At 39.0% G+C, this 12,111-nt stretch overlaps 1 protein-coding gene across 2 annotated transcripts in view; it reads right to left on the bottom strand.

Annotated features, from left to right (window-relative positions):
• SYT1 (synaptotagmin I) overlaps nt 1–12,111 on the bottom strand; it is a 127,463-nt gene that overhangs the window by 82,147 nt on the left and 33,205 nt on the right. The gene's annotated exons all lie outside the window — the stretch shown is intronic.

Genomic DNA, 12,111 nt, shown 5'->3' with positions numbered 1-12,111 from the left:
TTTATTCATTCTTGCTATAAAGCTTGGCTGAACCAAATTGATTGCAAGTTGATTTTAGCTTGCTTATAAAGAAACACAAAAATAAAGAAATACAGACCTGCTTACAGATTTCTCTGTTGCAAAAAACCTGCTATTTTTAAAAGACATAGCCCTTCTCTTATATTTTCTACATAATTAAAATACTAAATGATGTCATCCTTTTTTTTTTTTTCTGTACCAGAAAGCAGAAGTATTTGCACTGCAGAAAAGGGAATTCATACAACTATTAAACCATATGAATTGTAACGACGTATATCTTATTCCAGCAGATTCTTACCCAAGTAAGAACTGAAAAATAGTGAAAAAATGTGGAAAATGCAAAAATAAAGTTGAGAGTGTGAAAACAAGGAATCAATACTGAGCATTCATCTAGAATTGTTATTTGCATGTTATAGTTAACGGTATGCTTATCTATAAGAGCCCTATCTGGATGAAAGTTCCTTGTATATGGAGCTTCTGCTTGCACAAACAGACTATTAAGTGCAGGAATTCAATTTGTTATGTTCTTTCTTTTTTCACAATGTGAGGTTGTCTGAAGAAACCTACAGCATTTATAAACAATAGGCTGCAGCTGGAGCTCTCTATCTGAAGAGATAGCAAGGCTGGAAAGTAGCGTATATCCACGGTTGACAGTGGTTGGTGAAAGAATGAATGTGACAGCATTAACATTCTCACTCAGCCATGAACACAGTGGGGGCCACGCAACAGTTGTGTGGGTGTGGTAAGAAGAAAGATTGATCTCCGAAGTAGAAAATGTTATTTTTCAGAAGCCAGATCTAAATTCAAAAGGTCAGACTCAAAACTGTACAATATTAAGCAATTATTTCTGTACTTTTTGAAATAAGCTAGAAATTCAGCTGGCACAGCTCAACTGAAATCAATGCAACAGCATTGATTTATGCAAGCTGAGGAGCTGAGTTTGAGTTAAATATCTGAGTGTTAGTGAATGATGGACTCTTTCTTAGGAACATAAATTATAGTGTACCTGGATGGTGGGAAAGGTCGGTAGCGGATGAGAATCACCCGTGATATTGGAAGAGTTATACTTTTTGTACTAAACCATTTCTATTTGGAAGGGCTGAACTGCCTGAAATGAAGATTATTTTGAGACATTTTAATCACTGAGCTGCCAGTGAGTTCCTTGGTTGTAGCACAACATTTTAGTTAGTACAACAACAACCGTGACACTTCAAAGCCGACAGGCTCTATGGCAAGAGGCACAGCCCCTGCAGGACCATGCGTAGGACTTTAAGGACATGGGGTGATGTGATTACACCAAACACCTTGCTTTCATAGGTAATAAAAATAAGCTTGAGGTTTTGTGATCATGAAAAAAAAAGGATGTGACTCATTCCAACTGAAGCAACCACATTTATCTGAGCCTGGAGACAACAGGAAGCAGTAACTCAGAGTGGGATGTTTGCTCCAAGACTCACTGCTCTGAATCATCCCAGTATTGCCCTAATAGAGGACTCCGTGATAGAAGAGTGATAAACAGCTCCAGTATATCCACATTTCTGGGATAAGTACTGGACTTTCTGCTCTTCCATCTACTTTTGACCTGGATTTTGTTTGAGAGGAAAGCCGTTCTTCAGGGATAAAATGGAGAATGCAAAAAGATCCTTATATGCTAATTTCTAGCTATTCCATCAAGGCAATAGTTACATAACCACACCCTCTCTAGGAAAATTATATACTCTTCTGCACAGTTGATCAATCTGGGAGATGCCAGAGCTGTGGGTAATCCAATGTGAAACAGTTCTTACTATGACTACAGAAAATGTAATAGGAAGCTAACGTCCCTCTTGCAAGGGAGTTTTGAAGTGCTGTCAGAAAACATTGCATGGTTGGGAAACTCTTCTCCACAGATTATGAGAGGCCTATTGGAAGGTGAAAGCTATCTCCCAGGGGAGATGGAAAACATTGCACGTTGCTCACATCAGATGAGGAGCTATATCATTCTTCTTGACCTTGACTCAGAAACACTGAAGCAGTAAGAAACAGAAAGAATGAGACAGTTTTCGGAATTGGCCAAGGTCGTGGCATGGGGGGAGGGAAGAAATGACAAATTATTATCTCTACAGCAGTCTGTACATAATAGTTTTTACCGTCAAGAGAGGAATTTGCTTTCAAACTAGTCAAAGGAAGCACAGAAGTTTCTTGTGTCTGATGCAGCTGCTGAGTTCCAAAGAGGAAGAAGAATTGGATTGCTTCAAAGTACTTGAAACACCCCGTAGGGATTTTCATTTTGTATTCCGATTCTCTGAAAGATCAATATTTAATGGAATAGTACTGCAACCCTCAATTTATAGCACACTGTATCACGCTATATTGGATCTTACTGTTGTACTGCTACAATCAACTAAAATAAGCAGCTATATTTTATTGGTTTTAGAAACAATAAAATATTTTTAATTATAAGCCAGCTTTTTCCTCTAGCCTCTTCAGCTGACACAACTGTAATCAGAAATCCTGGATCCTGTAGATGTAGAGGAATATAAGCCTTTCCTTTCCTAATATTTCTTTTAATTCTATGACATTTAAAATGCTTTTTCTGTGAAATACATAACACAGAAATGCATTATTACATTGTGCTGGAGACCAGATTTATCTTTTCTAATTCGGGATGACTGTGAATTTCACTCAAGTGGTTTCTTCATTTCTGCATAACGTATGCAGAAACACACAACAATGTAACCTCTACATCCTCTTACATGTGTATAAGTATCTGAAAAACGTAGGCTTACATGTAAGCAGGTGTAGGAATGTACAAAAAAATCGTTAATCAAATACAACCATTACAAGGTAATACATCCACATCTAATAAAATCAGCAAGTGGAAAAAGTTACTTTGTGCCAGGGACCTTAACAGAGCAATATACAATATATGTTTACTTAAACTTTGAAGACAAAATGAATTTTCGAGCAACCTCTCATTTAATCCATATTTGAATGAGCTCTGTAACTACTTCTAACTAAGGGTGCAGACATAAATCTATATAGGTCATTAGGATTTCTTTTCTGTGCCATGTTTAGTTAATAATTTTCAAGCTCATCTACTCTGTAGTAGTTCCTACAACAAACAGAGCTAAATTACAGCAATCTGGGATCCATAGTTCAATCTGATGGTTGTTTCTTCATGTCCGTAACATCATTAAGAGCGGTTTTACAGTCTCCTCTTTTCTTCTGGGTTGTTAAAGAGAATGCTTAATTTTCAAATGTTTTGTAGTTGCATCTCTTGCATTTAAAAAGGAAAGAAAAACCAAAATTGCTTGTGATTGCAGCTCTGCAAACTCCACACCTTGCAGGGGGTTTTTACGTATCCTGGGCTTCCTCCCCTTCTCATAGTCCTAGCTGACAAAAGCCTCCCTCCAGTGACGCTGACTCCTGATACTGCAAACATCCCTCGCTTCCAGCTCAGTTCCACCAAAAGCCCTGCCACCCTGTCACTGGGTTTACCCCACTACTGTCCACCACAAACCACAAAAGGGATTCTGGGGATTAAAACAGCTTTATGTACCCTTGCATTTCATCCCTCCCAAAACGATGTGTAGAAATCGAGAGGGTCTGCAAGGGATTTAGAGCAGTTGGCCCGCTGGTTGCCTCCCGATTCCACAACTGCAGAAGCTCCAGGAAAGCAAACCCATAGGAGACTTGGCTAACAACGCTGCCGGGGGAGCAAGGTACTTCCTTGCCTCCTGTCTAGCGAGGCAGAGGCCACAATCATGCCTGAGTCATCAGGAGGGTGTGAAGACCCATGAAGGCGTATTTCGCATTTTGAGTCTGATCTCAGCTATCTTCATGTCTCATCATCAATGCCTAGTTCACGCCACAAGCTATTTCAGACTGCACGCCAAGTGTCTTTCACTGTTGTATGTAAAGAAACATGTTCATAGTAGAGTTTTTAGGATTCTTTCCATTCATAGGGTGGCCTATGGCCTCACTTTTAAGGAAACAAGTTACCCATAAGTGAGAAGGAGAGACACTAAGAAGGAAAACATAATGCTGACTGCAGCCTGTAAGTTTATTTGATGCACAGTGCATGCTGCTGTCCCGAGTTCTATCTCTGCCTGCCCCATGAATCATTCCTTTTGTTCACATGGTGAAGGGGATATTTTTTTAACATGTGAATGATGCCCAGTCCTCAGGCTTGTGCAATGCTTGCTGAGCTGAATGGAAGAAAACAATATTATTTTGTAGCAAAAATGTTCTGTGCCATGTCCAACACTGAATTTATCAGAAAGGCAATTTTTCCTCCACACCTAGGAATGGCTGCATTTCCACTAATGGTAGTGAACAATTTCTTTCACATTCAAGAACACCATAATTATGACCTGGCCAGTTTTTATCCCATGGGAAAAGAAAAGCCTTTAAAAATTCCTGGCTGACTCCCTACCACAATGCAGAAAAGCCTGCAATTGCAGCACATTCTCTATCAGAGTCCCTCAGAAGGAAAGGCAACATTTCATTCTTTCAGCATCTGCTTTCTCTTCGTGAACTAATTTAATGAGCATGTTGTGCACGGGTTTCCAGTGGCTGAGCCAGGCTTTGGTCATTGTGAAATCTACTTTGCCCTTACTGCTGTAAGAGTGATGGCCTCACACACCAGCAGTGGGCCACACCGATGATGCACAGAATGAGCAAGACCCTGCTGTGTCCAGCATGCAACGCCTTGACATTACTTCCTTGCTTGTTACCCAGGTTTTAAATGGCCTGTTGGATTATTCTTTCTTTAGGTGGTCTATGCCTTGAGGTCATCATGTTCATCTTAAAAGCCCACTGAATTGTTTGGGTACTAAAATACCAACTTATTCTGGTGCAATAAAAGAACACAGCAAATGCTGGAGTTGTTCAATGTAAAATAGGGATACATAAATTCAAGTTGGAGCTGTTAAGCCCCCAATCAACCTGTTTTTCTTGTAGCCAGTGTTTACTCGCTGAAAAAAGATGCAGCCAATCTCAGCCTGGGGGCCTATTTTGGAAGTTCACCCTGTGGGTCAGGGCTCCGCTTGGAACGCAGGGCCCATGCGCACGAACAAAAAGAAGCAAGAGCTCCTGCAAGCACGCTCCAAGCTCTGTCCCCACTTCCCATATGGCAGCACGTGGTAGCGCGAAGCAGCAGGCTGCGAGTAGGAGGCAGCTTTAGTCTCCCTGGACAGTGCGTGCTGCTCAATCAAGTGTTCTTCATCCTCCCCAAACCAATGGCTGGGGGCCAGACGGAAGCACACCCTGGGACAGAGCTGGCTCCTCAGCATGGGAGGACCCCTCCAAGTACTACATTTATTTCTGTTTGAAAAATTTGTCATATACTATAATTAGGACTACATCTATTTAACAGTGAAAATTAACCTAAATAGAGGCAGACATGATTTATTGGGTGCCACATTGACATACGGAGAAAAAGTTGGCAAGGAAATGTTCTTTTGGCTCGGATGCTTAAAGAGAGATAAGATCACCCTCTGACCATCCTCTAAATAGGGCTTTATCAAGTATCTGATATTCTGATGCTTGAAGGTTATTTCGCTATTCGTATTTGTTATTCATAATTTTGCAAAAAATAAATTCCTTTGCTTAAAAAGTAAATAATTAAATATTCCAATATAGAATTCAAATAGGATTTGAAATGTATACCTCATTGATATGAACTGCTGTTCCTGTTGTATGTTATTCATACCCATTAACTTCAGGCACTTTGTGTAAGAGCAGAGCTCTCCATAAAATCAGTGGATACAGGTAAATGTCTCGAGAGTGTGATTCAGATCACTTAATTTAGGGAATAATTGCATACTTCCTAGACACCACTCATTAGGAACCTGCAGATTCTGGTCTCAAATAAAGAATTCAGAATTTGGTCTGTTAATCAAGAGAACACAAGAAAGAAACATCCTTGACTATGGAAGCTTCCAGTGTCAAGACCTTCAGTATAGAAAATAAGACGTGTAAGAAAATGAGTAGGAGCTATACCTTCTTATTGTGCTAATAGTGCAATAGGTTACAAAAAAAGTAAATTAATTATTTTACAGGAAAATATTTTTTAAAAAGCAGGAAAAAGAAACTCAGGAAGCATGCAAAGCAAGCTCCTATGTCTTCTTGGGAGTGACTGAGAGGAAGAGCCAGAATGGAAATCAGCCCAGCCTTGTGGCTCACAGCTGTTTCTTCCCTATTTTCAGGGTTCTGAAGTCTAGTATAAATCTAAGTTACAAAAGAGTTTTGCAGAAAACCCTGCAGAACACAAACACAGGTCTACAACATTGTATCTTCATAAACACGTTATTTTCACATATTTCAAGAAGTTTTATGCACCCTGCACATTGCATTCTGAGGCAGGTGAAAAAGCAGGATGACTGGTCAAGCCTGAAGTTGAATTAATGTACAAATGGGACTCAGTCAATCCATTTTGACTGCCACAGTATTGTTACTGGGCTTGTTTTCTAAGAAAGACCTGTCCCCATTGTTTCTGACATTTTCTGCACTGTAACGGCTCAGCAGCACATACTGTGTTTCTGAGTGTGAATTAGGATGTCTCATTGCACTGTGGGTAAGGCATGGTGAGCATTAACATCAGCATGGGCTGAAGATGCCAACAAATGGGAATTGGCATGCTGAGACCAAGGCAAGTGGCATTATGGAATAAATACACTCACTATTCTCTAGGCATTCAACTGGGAAAACAACCAACCACATGAGCAAACACTGCAGAAGAAAAGACCACTGCCAGCAAGAAAGCTCCTGTCCCTCTAAAAGATCCTCTTGGATTGTTTCTGGCAATAAAGGCTTGGGTTCCTTCGAGTGAATTCCAGGTTCTCTGGATGTTAGTGTGGATTTTACTGACTTAATTTTGGCTATCGTCTTCATGCTGCCAGGTCAACACATACTACTTTGAAATATTTGGGAGCACCTAACATTAAAGAGCTTGTTCCCTCAGTATTTTGTCTCCATGCAGGCAAGGGTGTTTACTGTTTCACAACTAAAATCATAAAGTGAAATAGTCTAAGAAAACCATTACATGTTGAAGTTTGGTTAGGTGCAATTGCAGCTCTCAATATCATATTACTTTGTAATGTCCTGATATTTCACCACTATTAATACATAAACATTAATGAGTATATTCTGATTATTAGTACATAACTCTGATGTAAAAGAAAGGCCTGTGTAAAGGGAAAACAAACATACAGAGAAGTCAGGTGGCTGACTGAAGGCCACAGTAAGTCAGTGGCAGAGACAAGAATATACTCCTCATACTCCAGGGTGTAGTACATATACCTTATCCCAAATCTCCTATTTCACCTAACAGACACATTCATTGCTAAGCCAAAAATCTTTCACTAGTGACACTGTTTCAGCCTGATGCAATGAGAAAGGACAGAGCTATTAAATCTCCTTCTCCACAAATGTTTTGTGACCTAATAAAGTGTTCAGATCATCATGACTGTTATTCTCCAAGCAATAGGGCTAAATTTTAGTAATTTTTCAGTGCCGCTGTTCATGACTGGAATGATTACATCTATTCCTTTCCTCAGCCCACAGGCTGAGCTTAACCAAGAATTTTGCTGTACCAATGCATTAATTTCAGACCCAATAAATCACCAGCTATTATAGTATCTATGGAACTGGGTGTTAGGGGGCTTTTTTTTTCTAAAGAAAAAAGTAATGTGAACCACCAGGGTCATTAGCAGTGACTGGAGAGTTATAAAGATGAAAACTGAGCCTGATGGGAAGAGCTCATAAAAACACATGTGCTAGTTGTCATCAACAAAAATCTGCATTAAGATCACTTAAAAGAGTTTAGTATGGAGCATTAAGAACTTAAAGTTCTATATCACTATACTGAGATGATGCGAGAGCCCACAGCAAGTCTCTTGAGGTATCAATCATTTTAGCAACACTTAGAAACTAAGACATAAAAATATGCACTGCTTTCGTCTACTTTTGATATGGTGACATTTATACAAAAAGGAAATAAAATTAGCAAATTATTCTTATGTGCCTGTCAATTTTAAACTTGAGCTTTCTAGTACAGTTTGACTTAATATTTTAACTACAGAAAGAATGACAAACTCTTTTCTTTTGCCCTCCTCTAGCCTTCCCCCAAATATACACCCAACTAAAAAAAAATACCCAATCAATTTAGTTCAGCCTCTTAATGTGTGTGTCAAAGCTACTACATATAAATCTCAGCTGAGGAGCCAGAGCTGTCAGAAGACTATATGTATCAGAGCTTTCGACTAGGTGTGTCCAAATAGCAGAATAAACCTACCGCAAGTGACAATCCAGAACAGTCATGAGACAAAACATAGACAAGGAGGACATAGAAGGAAGAAATAAAAATTAAAATATCCACACACAAACGTTAGTAAAAACCATGGAGAAATGACCTTTTTACAGTAGTACATTCACTAACAACCTGTCTCCCCTATAAGGAACCTAATCCTCCCAGTGGCCCTTGACGAAGTTGTGTACTCTACTTAAGAAAGTAAGCATTGCCTGCAATGGAAATGGGTTTCAAGACTGAAAACCTAATCTTATTTTCAACTCATCTCCCACTTTACTTCATCTACATTTGTTCATAATGTATATTATTTCATAAACAGTTTCTCATTTGAAGTTGTGTTCAGGAAAGTGGACATTTTGAAGCACAAATATTCTAACAGAGACCAAAATTTTATGCCACTTTCTGGAATATCTAGCTATCGTGTGACTGTTGAGCTGCCTGTGGCTCTGCATCGAAAGGATCTTTAACTATGTCAAGCTGTATGACTCTATAATGATTTGGCACGGATGTGCAGGTCAGCCCGAGTACACGTAGGTCAGAAGTTCTCTTCAACAAACAAAGCCAGACTAAGATGGAAATTATATTTCCAGAAGCTGATACTTTCAATTTACCGACTGCTACTCCCTTTCAAGTTTTGTGTGCCTGGGGAACTAGGATCTTGCAAGATGCCAAATGCCTATCAACAACTATTATGCACTCTCAGCTGAAGGCAGAAGGTAATTAGCACTTGCAGGTTTAGGCCTAACAATGACTGAACCAAGCTTTTTGGTTTTTTGACAACATTTCAGACCTTGGTACTGTATGTTGTCCTTTATAATGACATTAGTTTTACATCTTGATCTTCAATTACTTTTTTTAACATTAAAATTTGCTGCTTTAAAAAGCTACAAGACATTCTTGTTTTTCCCCTTTCTATTTTATGCCAGAACCTCTAAAGTGGTTCAGTTATCTTAACTGAAATTTTCTATTTAGCATTGCATTGAGTTCAGCTAGGTATGTTAATATTTGCACTGAAATTCAAAATTAAAGTGTTAGAATAAACAATCAGTCATACTGGAAAAAAAAAGAAAAGACAGATAAAATTGCACAAATTAGTAATTAAGTTGGTAAAAGTTATTCAATGCCAAAGACTTAAAATCTGTACTCTATCAGACTGCTAGGTATGAATTTAAGGGGCTAATTTATGCAGCCTGTCTTTGAAATCCCAGACAGTGAAGAGGATGCTTGGCTGGAGAGTTGGTGATGTATCTACTTATTAAAGGTCTGACATGTACATCAGCTGAGAATCTACCCTCCTTAGGTATAACTGTGCAAAACAAAGTATATTGGTTAAATCCCAAAATACTTGGGCAAAAGTATGTTTAAATAACTCTACAGAATATTTTGAATGGAGTCTTCTTAATATACCTATCTGTGCAAGATTTCGAAGTTTGAGCTCTCTCCGTAGACAAGAGATGTGTAATTCAGCTTTTTATTGAATTTTCCCATGAAAAAGATAGAAGTGAAACTCAATATTAAATACATAATGTAATTTTGCAGGTAAATTATTTATTTTCCAAGAATCCATGGTTATTTATCCAGGTCCTAATGAATATAATTAAAAACACTTAATAATATATTGTAAATACAACAATGGCCTTACACAATATGGAACAAATTCCACATAAATATCAATCAACAAATTGCACATGTCCTACAACATGTGTCCTACAAACTATTAGGTTTGTTATCGTTGGTAGAACATAACAAACATATCATGGAATTTTTCCACCAGTTTAATCAAACAGTTCTTCCAAATTATTCTTGGTTTAATGGAAGTTGGCTAACAGTAGCCCAGGGTAACCTAACAATTGGTGATCTGATTTTCCATGCATTGCTAAGGGGGAAATATCTCATGATTACTTAATAGTCCAGAACAAAGTCTATAAAACAAATACAGGGAGTCTATGAACGTTAGATCAAAGTGGTTAAAGAAAAGGGGTTTGTTTCACATTCATCATATGGAGAAAACAAAATCAGCATAAAAACTTTTTCAAGAGGGACTCAAAATTTTTGCTATGTTGTTTTGTGAGCTTGGCCTTACTAATCTACCTAACCTTGGAACAGCTGTATCTACATTAGTGATTTTGTGTACTGATGAGGTTGTTTTCAGATGTGAATTTGTCTTGTGTTGGTGTCATGCACTCCAATACACCAGTGTGTCACGTGAAGCATCTTCCCTGTAGGTGGAACCAAGGCTGAAGTTGTGCACCAGGGCACTATCTAAAGTGCTCCACTTGCAATGTGGATAGAAGGGTCTGCAGCCATTTGCTCTTTGTGCCTGTGCAGAACTCTGTTAGTTGCAGTAAGGCAATCTGGGATGGCTGTAGAGAAATCTGCTTTGTATTGCTTACTAGCCTGTAGACACATGACTACACCTAGGATGGGCAACTGGTGTGAATTTCACTAGCTGTAAGCATGCAGTGTATACTTATGGTCTGAGAACCAAAACAGACTGTGTCAGATCAAGCCTCACTCTTTCTTTCATCACTCCGATGATAGTCTGTACAGTGGTCACTATAAAATGTTGATATATACAGCTTGAAAGGAATGAATTTTGCCAAGGCTTATTTTATTGGTATAGTGTATAGACTAGAAAAGTTAACTACTGTCTAACGAATCAATATTTTAGCAGTGGCAACTGCAACTGAGTAGCATAAACAGGAATAAAATAACTGGATCATCAGACCATTCTGTCTACTGACCAACAACAACAAAAACTGTCCTCTCATCTGATAACAGAAACTGGAAATAGCTCTGATAGCTCTGTACCTTGGAAGTCTATCCATTATTTTTCTCCCTTTATCTGAGCTCCTTTCAGACTCCACTCAGGTGATCCAGTTGCAGCTAGTCATCAGACTTGAAGGCTTCCTCATGCTTTCTCCTGATTTTGCTCTTCCCCTATCACATCTTATGTGCCTGGAGAAGCTTGCTAATCTGTCCCAGGACTCTTAAGACTGGCTATTGAGCCACAGTGGTGGCTGCTCCATCACTGTATTGTGGCATGTCACCACTTGTTCTGGACTGCTCCATGGGCCCCTTAGCTACTGTGTGCTGGGCTTTTCTTGAATCTTGCTGCCGATCAGCTGGCTCTAGTCCTCGGGTTCCCAGCTTTGGCTTGTATTTCTAATTAACCTGCCTTCAGCTTTCTTGATACACTAGATACCAACTTGTGGAAGAAAATGTTCATTCCTGACCATGCTTTTATCCTCTCTCTTTGGCTGGATAAGCGCTTCTGGAGTGCTCTGGATCAACCTTACCAGGGGTCTTGGGAGCACAGGCTTGACCATGCAATGTCTTTACAGTTATTGGCTCCTACTGAAGAGATTTTGCAAAGCAGTTCTCTAAATCTCTTCAGGACTTTGTTTGAAAAATGCAGCCTTTTGTCTTCTTAGCTTAGGAATTCAATGCAGTGAGGACACATGAATACTTCACATTTATTTCCCCGTTCTTCTGCTTATTCTCAACAGTTTGCTCCAGGAAGGACAATATTAAAAGCCTGTTTAAAAAAGCTTTATTTTCTTTCAGGAATGTATTAAAGTCTGTGGCCCTGAGGATTAGGTCCTGCAATCTTCTGCTTCTCTTGCATGAAGCAGGTCTGAAGGACAAGTTTTTCTGTCCTTTTGAAAATGATGCTGCTCAAAGGGCATTATGCTAATCTTTTCCTCCAAGTTACTCAGTTGACTTACAGTTACAAGTATGGCTTGTTTTCTTTAATCTCCTCCTCTCTAGCACAAAATGAATTCTCCCAACATCATTGT

This window comes from Phaethon lepturus, unplaced genomic scaffold, assembly GCF_000687285.1.
Source record: "Phaethon lepturus isolate BGI_N335 unplaced genomic scaffold, ASM68728v1 scaffold2522, whole genome shotgun sequence".
NCBI classification, from domain to species: Eukaryota; Metazoa; Chordata; class Aves; order Phaethontiformes; family Phaethontidae; genus Phaethon; species Phaethon lepturus.
Note: the sequence above shows the minus strand (reverse complement) of the source record. Positions and strands in the feature narration are given on the sequence as shown.